We start from the raw sequence: 12,278 nt of genomic DNA on the forward strand, positions 1-12,278 counted from the left end.
AAGAAAGTGAGTTTCCTCTAGCTAAACAGGGTTCTTCCATGGCCGGGGTGGGGCTCAGCCTGCCATGCTCTAGAGCTAAATGGAAACTCAACTTGAGTACTTGCCTCGAGGTAAGGCCCTGAGTAGACATGCAGAAAGGGAGGCATGTGGCTGTTTCCATGAGGTCTTCATCGGGTTTCTGCCTTATTTTAAAGAAGTACCATTTTCAGGACTCTTATGCCCCTCGGGTGTGCATCCTTTTCCCTCCAAGATCACTGAGTACCTCCAGACCTCTGTGGGCCTGTTGACCAGAATCGAGGCCCATAGGTCCCTCGGAGGTCCTCTGTATATGACAAGTGATGGGCAATACACTGCACGTTCCTTAAGGAGAGCTACATTTCCAGAGCCATCAAACTGCCTCAGGACCACATTTGTGGCCAGTCCGACGTGCCATGGAAGTCTTCGTCATGGCTGTTGTCTAGGCGACCATGACAAAACATTCTGCTTAGAATTCTTTGAAGACTACGTAACTGAAGTCACCCTATTCAAGTAGAAAGGCAGCATCCTACCATGCTGTTTGGCTCACGGGACACTCAAAGTGAGCACTTGCCTCGAGGTAAGGCCCTGAATTGCCGGGCAGAATCAGAGGGTGGCAGCAGTTCCCATGAAGCCGTAGTCGCTGCTCTGCATTATGGTAATGGCAGTACGCTTTTCAGGACACCTGAGATCCTCGTGTCAGCACCCTATTGCCGACAGGAACAGTGAGTACCTCCAGGCCCCCCTAGCCCTGCAAAGCAACTTCCAGGCTCGTAGCACTTCGGAGCCACTCTGTGTATGCCGAATATAGGGCAACACACTGCCCTCCTTCATGGGACAGCTTGAAATCCCCAACACTCCCAGAGTTTCACGAACACCGCTGTGGCACGTCCAAAATGCCGGGGAAGTCTGACTCATTGCCCTAGTTTGAGCTGCACTGAGGAAAACCCTCGGCTTCTCATTCCATCTAGGACTTCCTGCCTGAAGTCACCCTGCCTCCAGGAGAAAGTCGGCTTGCGTTCCGACTGCCACTAAAGCCCAGTTCTTCGTGTAACACTGCAGGCTTTTGAAGAGCCACAGGCCCGGAAGCCTAGCTAGGGCGTACCTTGGTTGAGGCAGTTAAGTAGATGCAGAACACCCTGCTTCGAGGAGTTGATTCAGGGAAGGAACCACTGGGTAACCTGTGTCTCTTTTGACTTGTTAGAAACCACAGGGATGTATGCTGCGTGTGCCCATGGAAATGGAGGCCTGATGGAACTAGCCTTGCTTTCCCATTTTGAAAGTTCCATTCATGCTGCCTTGAAGCTACCTGAAATTCACTGCTGTTGACAGCCCTCTAGCCACTGTAGGCCTGGTTCTGGGAAGAAAATGATTTTCCTCTCTCTATACCAGGTGCTTCCACGGCCGGGGTGGAGCTCAGCTTGCCATGCTCTAGAACTAAAGGGAAACTCAACCTGACTACTTGCCTCGAGGGAAGGCCCTGAGTATCTGGACAGAAGGGAGGCATGCAGCTGTTTCCATGAGGTCTAAGTCGCTGTACTGCTGTATTTTAAAGGAACTACCCTTTTCAGGACTCCTAGGCCCCTCGGGTGTGCATTATTTCCCTCCAGGATCACTGAGTACCTCCAGACCCCTGTGGGCCTGCTGAGCAACATCGAGGCCCATAGGTCGGTCCCTCGGAGGCCCTCTGTGTATGCCGACTGATGGGCAACACAGTGCATGTTCCTTAAGGAGAGCTACATTTCCAGAATTCTCGAACTGCCTCAGGACCATATTTCTGGTCAGTCCGACGTGCCATGGAAGTCTTTGTCATGACCGTCGTCTGAGCTGCCATGGGAAAGTATTCTGCTTACAGTTCTTCAAGGACCTCGTACCTGAATTCACTCTGCTCGAGGAGAAATTCAGCATCCTACCGTGCTGTGTTGCTGACGAGGCACTCACCGTGAGAACTTACTTCAAGGTAAGGCCCTGAATTGCCGTGCAGAAGCGGAGGTGTGCAGCAGTTTCAATGAGGCCGTAGCCACTGCTCTGCGTTATCTTAACAGCAGTACACTTTTCAGGACACCTAGGATCCTCGCGTGGGCACCCTATTCCTTGCAGGAATAGTGAGTACCCCCAGGGCCCACTGGGCCTGTTAAGCCACTTCCAGGCCCGTAGCCCTTCGGAGCCACTCTGTGTATGCCGAATACAGGCCCACACAGTGCACTCCTTCATGGGAGAGCTTGAAATCCCAAGCACTCCCAGAGCTTCACGAACAAGGTTCTATCATGTCCAAAATGCTGGGGAAGTCTGACACATTGCCCTAGTCTGAGCTGCACTGAGAAAAACCCTCGGCTTTGCATTCCATCTAGGACCTCCTGCCTGAAGTCACCCTGCCTCCAGGAGAAAGTTGGCTTGCAGTCCGACTGCCACTAAAGCCCAGGTCTTCGTGTAACTCTGCAGGCTTTTGAAGAGCCACAGGCCCAAGGCCTAGCTTCGGCGTTCCTTGTTTGAGGCAGTTTGCTAGATGCAGAACACCCTGCTTCGATGAGTTGATTCAGGGAAGGAACCCGTGGGTAACCTGTGTCTCTTTTGACTTGTTAGAAACCACAGGGATGTATGCTGTGTGTGCCCATGGAAGTGGATGCCTGATGGAACACGCCTTGCTTTCCCATTTTGAAAGCTCCATGCATGCTGCCTTCAAGCTACCTGAAATTCACTTCTGTTTCCAGGCCTCTAGCCACTGTAGGCCTTGATCTGGGAGAAAAGTGAGTTTCCTCTATCTAAACCAGGTGCTTCCATGGCCGGGATAGAGCTCAGCCTGCCATGCTCTAGAGCTAAAGGGGAACTCAACATGAATACTTGCCTCGAGGAAAGGCCTTGAGTATCCGTACAGAAATGGAGGCATGCAGCTGTTTCCATGAGGTCTTAGTCACTGTTCTGCTTTATTTTAAAGGAAGTACCCTTTTCAGGACTCCTAGGCCCCTCGGGTGTGCATTATTTCCCTCCAGGATCACTGAGTACCTCCAGACACCTGGGGGCCTGCTGCACAATATCGAGGCCCATAGGTCGGTCCCTCGGAGGCCCTCTATGTATGCCAAGTGATGGGCAACACACTGCACGTTCCTTAAGGTGAGCTATATTTCCAGAGCCCTCGAACTGCCTCAGGACCACATTTCTGGCCAGTCCGACGTGCCATGGAATTCTTTGTCATTGCCATCGTCTGAGCTGCCATGGGAAAACATTCTCCTTATAATTCTTCGAGGACCTTGTACGTGAAGTCACTCTTCTCGAGGAGAAATTCAGTGTCCTACCATGATATTTCGCTAACGGGACACTCAGCGTTAGCACTTGCCTCAATGTAAGGCCCTGAATTGCCGTGCGGAAGCGGAGGCGTGCAGCAGTTTCCATGAATCCATAGCCGATGCTGTGCATTTTCTCAACGGCACTATGCTTTTCAGGACACCTAGGAGCCTTGCGTCGGCATCGTATTGCCGGCAGGAACACTGAGTACCCCCAGGTCCCCCTGGGCCTGCTAAGCAACTTCCTGGTCCGTAGCCCTTCAGAGCCACTCTGTGTATGCCGAGTACAGGGCAACACACTGCACTCCTTCATGGGACAGCTTGACATCCCCAGCAATCCCAGAGTTTCACAAACACCGTTCCAGCCCATCCAACCTTCCGGAGAAGTCTGACTAATTGCCCTAGTCTAAGCTGCAGTGAGAAAAATCTTTGGCTTTGCATTCCATCTAGGACCTCCTGCCTGAAGTCACCATCACTCCAGGAGAGTCAGCTTGCATTTCGACTGCCACTAAAGCCGGGTTCTTCGTGTAAAACTGCAGGCTTTTGAAGAGCCACAGGCCTGGAGGCCTAGCTAGGGTGTACCTTGGTTGAGACAGTTCAGTAGATGCAGAACACCCTGCCTCGAGGAGTTGATTCAGGGAAGGAACCAATGGGTAACCTGTGTCTCTTGTTGGAAAGCACAGGGATGTATGGTGCGTGTGCCCATTGAAATAGGGGCCTGATGGAACTAGCCTTGCTTTCCCATTTTGAAAGCTCCATTTATGCTGCCTTAAAGATACCTGAAATTCAGTGCTGTTGACAGGACTCTAGCCACTATACGCCTGGTTCTAGTAAGAAAATGAGTTTCCTGTATCTAAACCAGTTGCTTCCATGACCGGGGTGGAGCTCAGCCTGCCATGCTCTAGAGCTAAAGGGAAACTCAATGTGAGTACTTGCCTTGAGGTGTGGCCCAGAGTATCCATGCAGAAAAGGAGGCGTGCAGCTGTTTCCATGAGTTCTTAGTTGCTGTTCTGCTTTATTTTAACTGAAGTACCCTTTGTAGGACTCCTGGGCCCCTTGAGTTTGCATCATTTTCCCTCCAAGGTCACTGAGTACCTCCGACCCCTGTGGGCCTGCTAAGCAACATCGAGGCCCATAGGTCGGTCCCTCAGAGGCCCTCTGTGTATGCCGAGTGATGGGCAACACACTGCACCTTCCTCAAGGGGAGCTGCCGAGAGAAAACCTTCTGCTTACAATTCTTCGAGGACTTAGTACCTGAAGTCACTCTGCTCGAGGAGAAATTCAGCATCCTACCATGCTGTGTCGCTAACGGAACACTCAACGTGAGCATGTGCCTCAAGGTAAGGCCCTGCATTGCCGTGCAGGATCGGAGGCATGCAGCAGTTTCCATGAGGCTGAAGCCGCTGCTCTGCATTATCTTGACGGCTGTACGCTTTTCAGGACACCTAGGAGCCTCGCGTCGGCACCATACTCCCGGCAGGAACAGTGAGTACCCCCAGGCCCCCCTGGGCCTGCTCAGCAACTTCCTGGCCCATAGCCCTTCAGAGCCACTTTGTGTACGCCGAGTACAGGGTAACACGGTGCACTCCTTCTTGGGACTGCTTGAAATCCCCAGCATTCCCAGAGGTTCACAGACACCGTTCTTGAATGTCTAACATGCCGTGGGAGTCTCACTTATTGCCCTAGTTTGAGCTGCACTGAGGAAAACCCTCGGCTTCGCCTTACATCTAGGACCTCCTGCCTGAAGTCACCCTGCCTCTAGGAGAAAGTCGGCTTGCGTTCCGATTGCCATTAAAGCCCAGTTCTTCGTGTAAGACTGCAGGCTTTTGAAGAGCCACAGGCCTGGAGGCCTAGCTAGGGCGTACCTTGGTTGAGGCAGTTCGCTAGATGCAGAACACCCTGCTTTGAGGAGTTTATTCAGGGAAGGAACCGCTGGGTAACCTGTGTCTCTTTTCACTTGTTAGAAACCACAGGGATGTATGCTGTGTGTGCCTATGGAAATGGGGGCCTGATGGAACTAATCTTGCTTTCCCATTTTGAAGCTCCATTCATGCTTCCTTGAAGCTACCTGAAATTCACTGCTGTTGACAGTCCTCTAGCCACTCTAGGCCTGGCTCTGGGAAGAAAATGAGTTTCCTCTATCTAAGCCAGGTGCTTCCATGGCCGGGGTGGAGCTCAGCCTTCCATGCCCTAGAGCTAAAAGTAAACTCAACGTAAGTACTTGCCTCGAGGAAAGGCCCTGAATCTCCATACAGAAACGGAGGCATGCAGCTGTTTCCATGAGGCCTTAGTCGCTGTTCTGCTGTATTTTAAAGGAAGTACCCTTTTCAGGACTCCTAGGCCCCTCGGGTGTGCATCATTTCCCTCCAGGATCACTGAGTAGCTCCAGACCCCTGTGGGCCTGCTGAGCAACATCGAGGCCCATAGGTCGGTCCCTCGGAGGTCCTCTGTGTATGCCGAGTGATGGGGAAATCTCTGCACGTTCCTTAAGGAGAGCTACATTTTCAGAGCCCTCGAACTGCCTCAGGACCACATTTCTGGCCAGTGCAACGTGTCATGGAAGTCTTCGTCATGGCCGTCGTCTGAGCTGCCATGGGAAAACATTTTGCTTACAATTCTTCCAGGACCTCGTACTTGAAGTCACTCCACTCGAGGAGAAATTCACCCTCCTACTATGCTGTGTTGCTAACGGGACACTCAGTGTGAGCACTGGCCTCAAGGTAAGGCCCTGAATTGCCGTGCAGAAGCCAAGGCATGCAGGAGTTTACATGACGCCGAAGACACTGCTCCACATTATCTTAATGGCAGTACGCTTTTCAGGACACCTAGGAGCCTCGCGTGGGCACGCTATTCCCAGCAGCAACAGTGAGTCCCTCCAGGCCCCACTGGGCCAGTTAAGCAACTTCCAGGCCCGTACACTTTCGGAGCCACACTGTGTATGCCGAGTATAGGGCAACACACTGCACTCCTTCATGAGACAGCATGAAATCCCCAGCACTCCCAGAATTTCGTGAACACTGTTCTAGCACGTCCAACATGACGCTGAAGTCGGATTCATTGCCTTAGTCTGAGTTACACTGAGAAAACCCTCGGCTTTGCATTGCATCTAGGATCTCCCGCCTGAAGTCACCCTGCCTCCAGGAGAAAGTCGGCTTTTGTTCCGAATGCCACCAAAGCCCAGTTCTTCATGTAAAACTGCAGGCTATGAAGAGCCGCAGGCCCGGAGACATAGCTAGGGCGTACTTTGGTTGAGGCAGTTGGCTAGATGCAGAACACCCTCCTTCGAGGAGTTGATCCAGGGAAGGAACCCCTGGGTAACCTGTGTCTCTTTTGACTTGTTAGAAACCACAGGGATGTGTGCTGCGTGTGCCCATGGAAATGGGGGCCTGATGGATCTAGCCTTGCTTTCCCGTTGTGAAAGCTCCATTCGTGCTGCCTTGAAGCGACCTGAAATTCACCGCTGTTGACAGCCCTCTAGCCACTGTATGCCTGGCTCTGGGAAGAAAATAAGTTTTCTCTAGCTAAACTTGGTGCTTCCATGGCCAGGGTGGAGGTCATCCTGCCATTCTCTAGATATAAAGGGAAACGCAACGTGAGTACTTGCCTGAGGAAAGTCCCTGAGTATTCGTACAGAAAGGGAGGCATGCAGCTGTTTCCATGAGGTCTTAGTCGCTGTTCTGCTGTATTTTAAAGGAAGTACCCTTTTCAGGGCTACTAGGCCCCTCGGGTGTGCATCATTTCCCTCCAGGATCACTGAGTAGCTCCAGACCCCTGTGGGCCTGCTGAGTAACATCAAGGCCCATAGGTCGGTCCCTCGGAGGCCCTCTGTGTATGCCGGGTTATGGGCAACACACTGCATGTTCCATAAGGAGAACTACATTTCCAGAGCCCTCAAAAAGCCTCAGGACTGTATTTCTTGCCAGTCCGACGTGCCATGGAAGACTTCGTCAAGGCCATTGTCGGAGCTGCCATGGGAAAGCATTCTGCTTACAATTCTTCGAGGACCCCGTACCTGAAATCTCTCTGATCGAGAAGAAATTCACCATCCGACCATGCTGTGTCACTAACGGGACACTCAGCGTGAGCACTTGCCTGTAGGTTAATCCTTGAATTTCCGTGCGGAAGCGGAGGCGTGCAGCAGTTTCCCTGAGGCTTTAGCTCTGCTGTGCATTATCTTAACAGCAGTACGCTTTTCAGGACACCTAGGAGTCTCGCGTGGGCACCGTATTCCCCGCAGGAACACTGAGTACCCCTAGGCCCCCCTGGGCCTGCGAAATAACTTCCATGCCCGTTGCCCTTCGGAGCCACTCTGTGTATGCCGAGCGTAGGGCAACACACTCCACTGCTGCTTGGGACAGCTTGAAATCCCCAGCACTCTCATAGGTTTACAGACACTGTTCTAGCACGTCCAACGTGCCGGGGAAGTCTGACTCATTGGCCTAGTCTGAGCTGCACTGGGAAACACTCTCGGCTTCGCTTTCCATCTAGGACCTCCTGCCTGAAGGCACCCTGCCTCCTGGAGAAAGTCGGCTTGCGTTCTGACTGCCACGAAAGCCCAGTTCTTTGTGTGACACGGCATGCTTTTGAAGAGGCACAGCCCCGGAGGCCTAGCTAGGGCATGCCTTGGTTGAGGCAGTTCACTACATGCCGAACACCCTGCTTAGAGGATTTGATTTGATTCAGGGAAGGAACCACTTGGCAACCTGTGTCTCTTTTGACTTGTAAAGCACAGGGTTGTATGGTGCGTGTGCTCATGGAAATGGTGTCCTGATGGAACTAACCTTGCTTTCCCATTTTGAAAGCTCCATTCATGCTGCCTTAAAGGTACGTGAAATTCACTGCTGTGGACAGGACTCTAGCCACTATACGCCTGGCTATGAGAAGAACATGAGTTTCCTGTATCTAAACCAGGTGCTTCTATGACCGGTGTGGAGCTCAGCCTGCCATGCTCTAGAGCTAAAGGGAAATTCAATGTGAGTACTTGCCTCGAGGTATGGCCCTGAGTATCCATGCAGAAAGGGAGGCATGCAGCTGTTTCCATGAGGTCTTAGTCGCTGTTCTGCTTTATTTCATCGGGAGTACCCTTTTTAGGACTCCTGGGCCCCTCGGGTTTGCATAATTTTCCCTCCAAGATTACTGAGTACCTCCAGATCCCTGTGGGGCTGCTGAGCAATATCGAGGCCCATAGGTCGGAACCTCGGAGGCCCTCTGTTTATTGAGTGATGGGCAACACACTGCACCTAACTTAAGGGGAGCTGCCGTGAGAAAACCTGCTTACAATTCTTCGAGGACCTCGTACCTGAAGTCACTCTGCTGGGGGAGAAATTTACCATCCTACCATGCTGTGTCGCTAACGGGAAACTCAGCAAGAACACTTGCCTGTAGGTAATGCCCCGTATTGCCCTGCAGAAGCAGAGGCGTGCAGCAGTTTCCATCAGGCTGCAGCTGCTGCTCTGCATTATCTTAACCGCAGTACCCTTTTTAGGTTACCTAAGAGACTCGGGTCAGCACCATATTCCCGGCCAGAAGCCTGAGTACCCGCAGGCCTCCCTGGGCCTGTTAAGCAACATCCAGTCCCGTAGCCCTTCGGAGTCACTCTGTGTATGTTGCGTGTAGGGCAACAGCTTGCACTCTTTCTTGGGACAGCTTGAAATGCCCAGCACTCCCACAGGTTCACGAACACTGTTCTGGTACGTCCGGCATGCCGTGGAAGTCTGACTCATTGCCCTAGTCTGAGCTGAACTGACAAAAACCCTTGGATTTGCATTCCATCTAGGATCTCTTGTCTGAATTCACCCTGCCTCCAGGAGAAAGTCGGCTTGCTTCCAACTCTATCTAAAGCCTAGTTCTTCGTGTAACACTGCAGGCTTTTGAAGAGCCACAGGCCCGGAGGCCTAGCTAGGGTGTTCCTTGGTTGATGCAGTTTGCTAGATGCAGAACACCCTGCTTCGAGGAGTTGATTCAGGGAAGGAACCACTGGGTAATGTGTGTGTCTTTTGACTTGTTAGAAACCACAGGGCTGTATGCTGCGTGTGCCCATGGAAATGGGGGCCTGATGGAACTAGCCTTGCTCTCCCATTTTGAAAGCTCCATTCATGCTGCCTTGATGCTACCTGAAATTTCTGCTGTTGACAGGCCTCTAGCCATTGTAGGCATGGTTCTGGGAAGGTAATGAGTTTCCTCTAGCTAAACCAGGTGCTTCCACGGCCGGGGTGGAGCTCAGCCTGCCATGCTCTACAGCTAAAGGGAAACTCATCGTGAGTATGTGCCTCGAGGGAAGGCCCTGAGTATCCGTGCAGAAAGGGAGGTGTGCAGCTGCTTCCATGAGGTCTTACCCGCTGTTCTGCTGTATTTTAGGGGAACTACCCTTTTTAGGACTCCTAGGGCCCTCGGGTGTGCATCCTTTTCCCTTGAAGATCACTGAGTACCTCCAGACCGCTGTGGGCCTGCTGAGCAACATCGAGGCCCATAGGTCGGTCGCTCAGCGTCCCCCTGCGTATGCTGAGTGATGGGAAACACACTGCACGTTCCTTAAGGAGAGCTACATTCCCATAGCCTGCGAACATCCTTCAGGGCCACATTTCTGGCCAGTCCGACCTGCCATGGAAGTCTTCATCATGGCCATCATCTGAGCTGTCATGGGACAACACTCTGCTCAGAATTCTTCGAGGACCTCGTACCTGAAGTCACTCTGCTCGAGGAGGACTTCAGCATCCTACCATGCTTCATCACAACTGGGACACTCAGCATGAGCACTTGCCTCAAGGTAAGGCCCTGAATTTCCGTGCAGAAGCCGAGTCGTACAGCAGTTTCCATGAGGCCAAAACCACTGCTCTGCATTATCTTAACTGCAGTACACTTTTCAGGACACCTAGGAGCCCAGCGTGGGCACCCTACTCCCGGCAGGAACAGTGAGTCGCCCCATTTCCCCCTGGGCCTGCTAAGCAACTTCCAGGCCCGTGGCCCTTCACAGCCACTCTGTATGTGCCGTGTGTAGGGCAACACCCTGGAGTCCTTCTTGGGTCATCTTGAAATCCCCAGCTCTCCCAGAGTGTCACCAACACTGGTCTAGCACGTCCAACATGCCAGGGAAGGCTGAGTCATTGCCCTAGTCTGAGCTGCACTGAGAGAAACCCTTGGCTTCGCATTCCATGTAGGACCTCCTGCCTGAAGTCACCCTGCCTCCAGGAGAAAGTCGTCTTGCGTTCCTACTGCATCTAAAGCCCGGTTCTTCATGTAACACTGCAGGCTTTTGAAGAGCCACAGGCCCGGAAGCCTAGCTAGGGCGTACCTTGGTTGAGGCAGTTAAGTAGATGCAGAACACTCTGCTTCGAGGAGTTGATACGGGGAAGGAAACACTGGGTAACCTGTGTCCCTTTTGACTTGTTAGAAACCACAGGGATGTATGCTGCGTGTGCCCATGGAAAAGGGGGACTGATGGAAGTAGCCTTGCTTTCCCATTTTGAAAGCGCCATGCATGGTGCCTTGAGGGACCTGAAATTCACTGCTGTTGACAGACCACTAGCCACTGTAGGCCTGGTTCTGGGAAGAAAATGAGTTTCCTCTATCTAAAGCGGGTGCTTCTATGGCCGGGGTGGAGCTCAGCCTGCCATGCTCTATTGCTAAAGGGAAACGCAACGTGAGTACTTTCCTCGAGGAAAGGCCTTGAGTATCCGTACAGAAAGGGAGACATGCAGCTGTTTCCATGAAGTGTTAGTCGCTGTTCCTCTTTATTTTAAAGGAAGTACCCTTTTCAGGACTCCTAGGCCCCTCTGATGTGCATCATTTCCCTCCAGGATCACTGAGTACCTCCAGACCCCTGTGGGCCTGCTGACCATCATCGAGGCCCATAGGTCGGTCCCTCGGAGGCCCTCTGCATATGCCGAGTGATGGGCAACACACTGCACGTTCCTTAAGGAGAGCTACATTTCCATAGCCCACGAATAGCCTTCAGGACCACATTTCTGGCTAGTCTGATGTGACATGGAAGTCTTTGTCATGGCCCTCGTCTGAGCTGCCATGATAAAACACTCTGCTTAGAATTCTTCAAGGACCTCGTACCTGAAGTCACCCTTCCCAAGGAGAAAGCATGCTACCATGCTGTTTCACTAACGGGACGCTCAGCGTGCGCACTTGCCTCGAGGTAATGCCTACTGCGTGCTGTGACCCATATCACCTGTGAGGACACAAGCCACAAGCATATGTTAGGTCCTGTTAGCCTCCCAGCCAGTCCCTGAAGGGGAGGGCGGCCCTGTAGACCCCAGCCCTCTGCACCACGCCTAGTAGGTGGAAGACCCACTTCTCCTTGCCATTCCAGAAGTGGTTCTGGGGCTGTCCTGGGAGGGCTTCTGGGGTTACGCAGGCTGAGCCCCTGTTGCTAAGTCCCCACTTCCCCACAAGAGCCTCCAGAGCAAGCTGTTTGCCCTGTTGCCTGAATGACCGCCCACCAGTTTTCTCAGGAAAGAATCAGGGGTTTCTGTAGCAGCGTCTGCAGGCAGCTGTGCATCTGGGCCCACGTTCACATCTTCTGTGTAAACACCGAGAACCTTCTCTGACACGTGCCCCCGGCTGACCCCCCCCGCATGTCGACCAGAGGCCCCAGTGTGGGCGTCAGACTGGCCACCCGTCTCAGCCTCCTGTTGTTGTCAGAGCTGCTCCAGGCTCTGCTCAGGACCCGTGTACCCACTTTTCACAGGGCTGTCCTGCACCCCCACCTTCAGCAGGAGTTCCCCTAAGTATTTAAGTTAAGGGGTCCAGAGATAAGAAAGGAAGCTACAAACAAACAAAGAGATGGACCCAGCTGGGACCAAGATGGCAACGAATGTGACCTCCAACTGACCCTGAGTCTCATCACATGTTGAATTTACTATATCAGCATATTAAGTGACACACCCACCGGCGGCCATGGCTGGACATGAAGGACCAGAAACGGGTAAAAGGAGGTGGTACCCCAGCGCCTTGGAAGAAGCCCCGCCCCTTCCC

The 12,278-nt window shown here is 52.6% G+C and overlaps 1 long non-coding RNA gene across 1 annotated transcript; it reads left to right on the forward strand.

Annotated features, from left to right (window-relative positions):
• The first annotated feature begins 508 nt into the window (after positions 1-508).
• LOC141278638 (uncharacterized) lies at positions 509-12,270 on the forward strand. The gene is made up of 6 exons (XR_012331697.1): positions 509-595; positions 696-740; positions 1,408-1,975; positions 2,367-2,762; positions 4,661-10,062; positions 11,093-12,270. It is a non-coding gene; the product is annotated as an uncharacterized lncRNA (long non-coding RNA).
• Positions 12,271-12,278: the final 8 nt, after the last annotated feature.

Source organism: Tursiops truncatus, chromosome 4 (assembly GCF_011762595.2).
Source record: "Tursiops truncatus isolate mTurTru1 chromosome 4, mTurTru1.mat.Y, whole genome shotgun sequence".
Lineage (NCBI taxonomy): Eukaryota > Metazoa > Chordata > Mammalia > Artiodactyla > Delphinidae > Tursiops > Tursiops truncatus.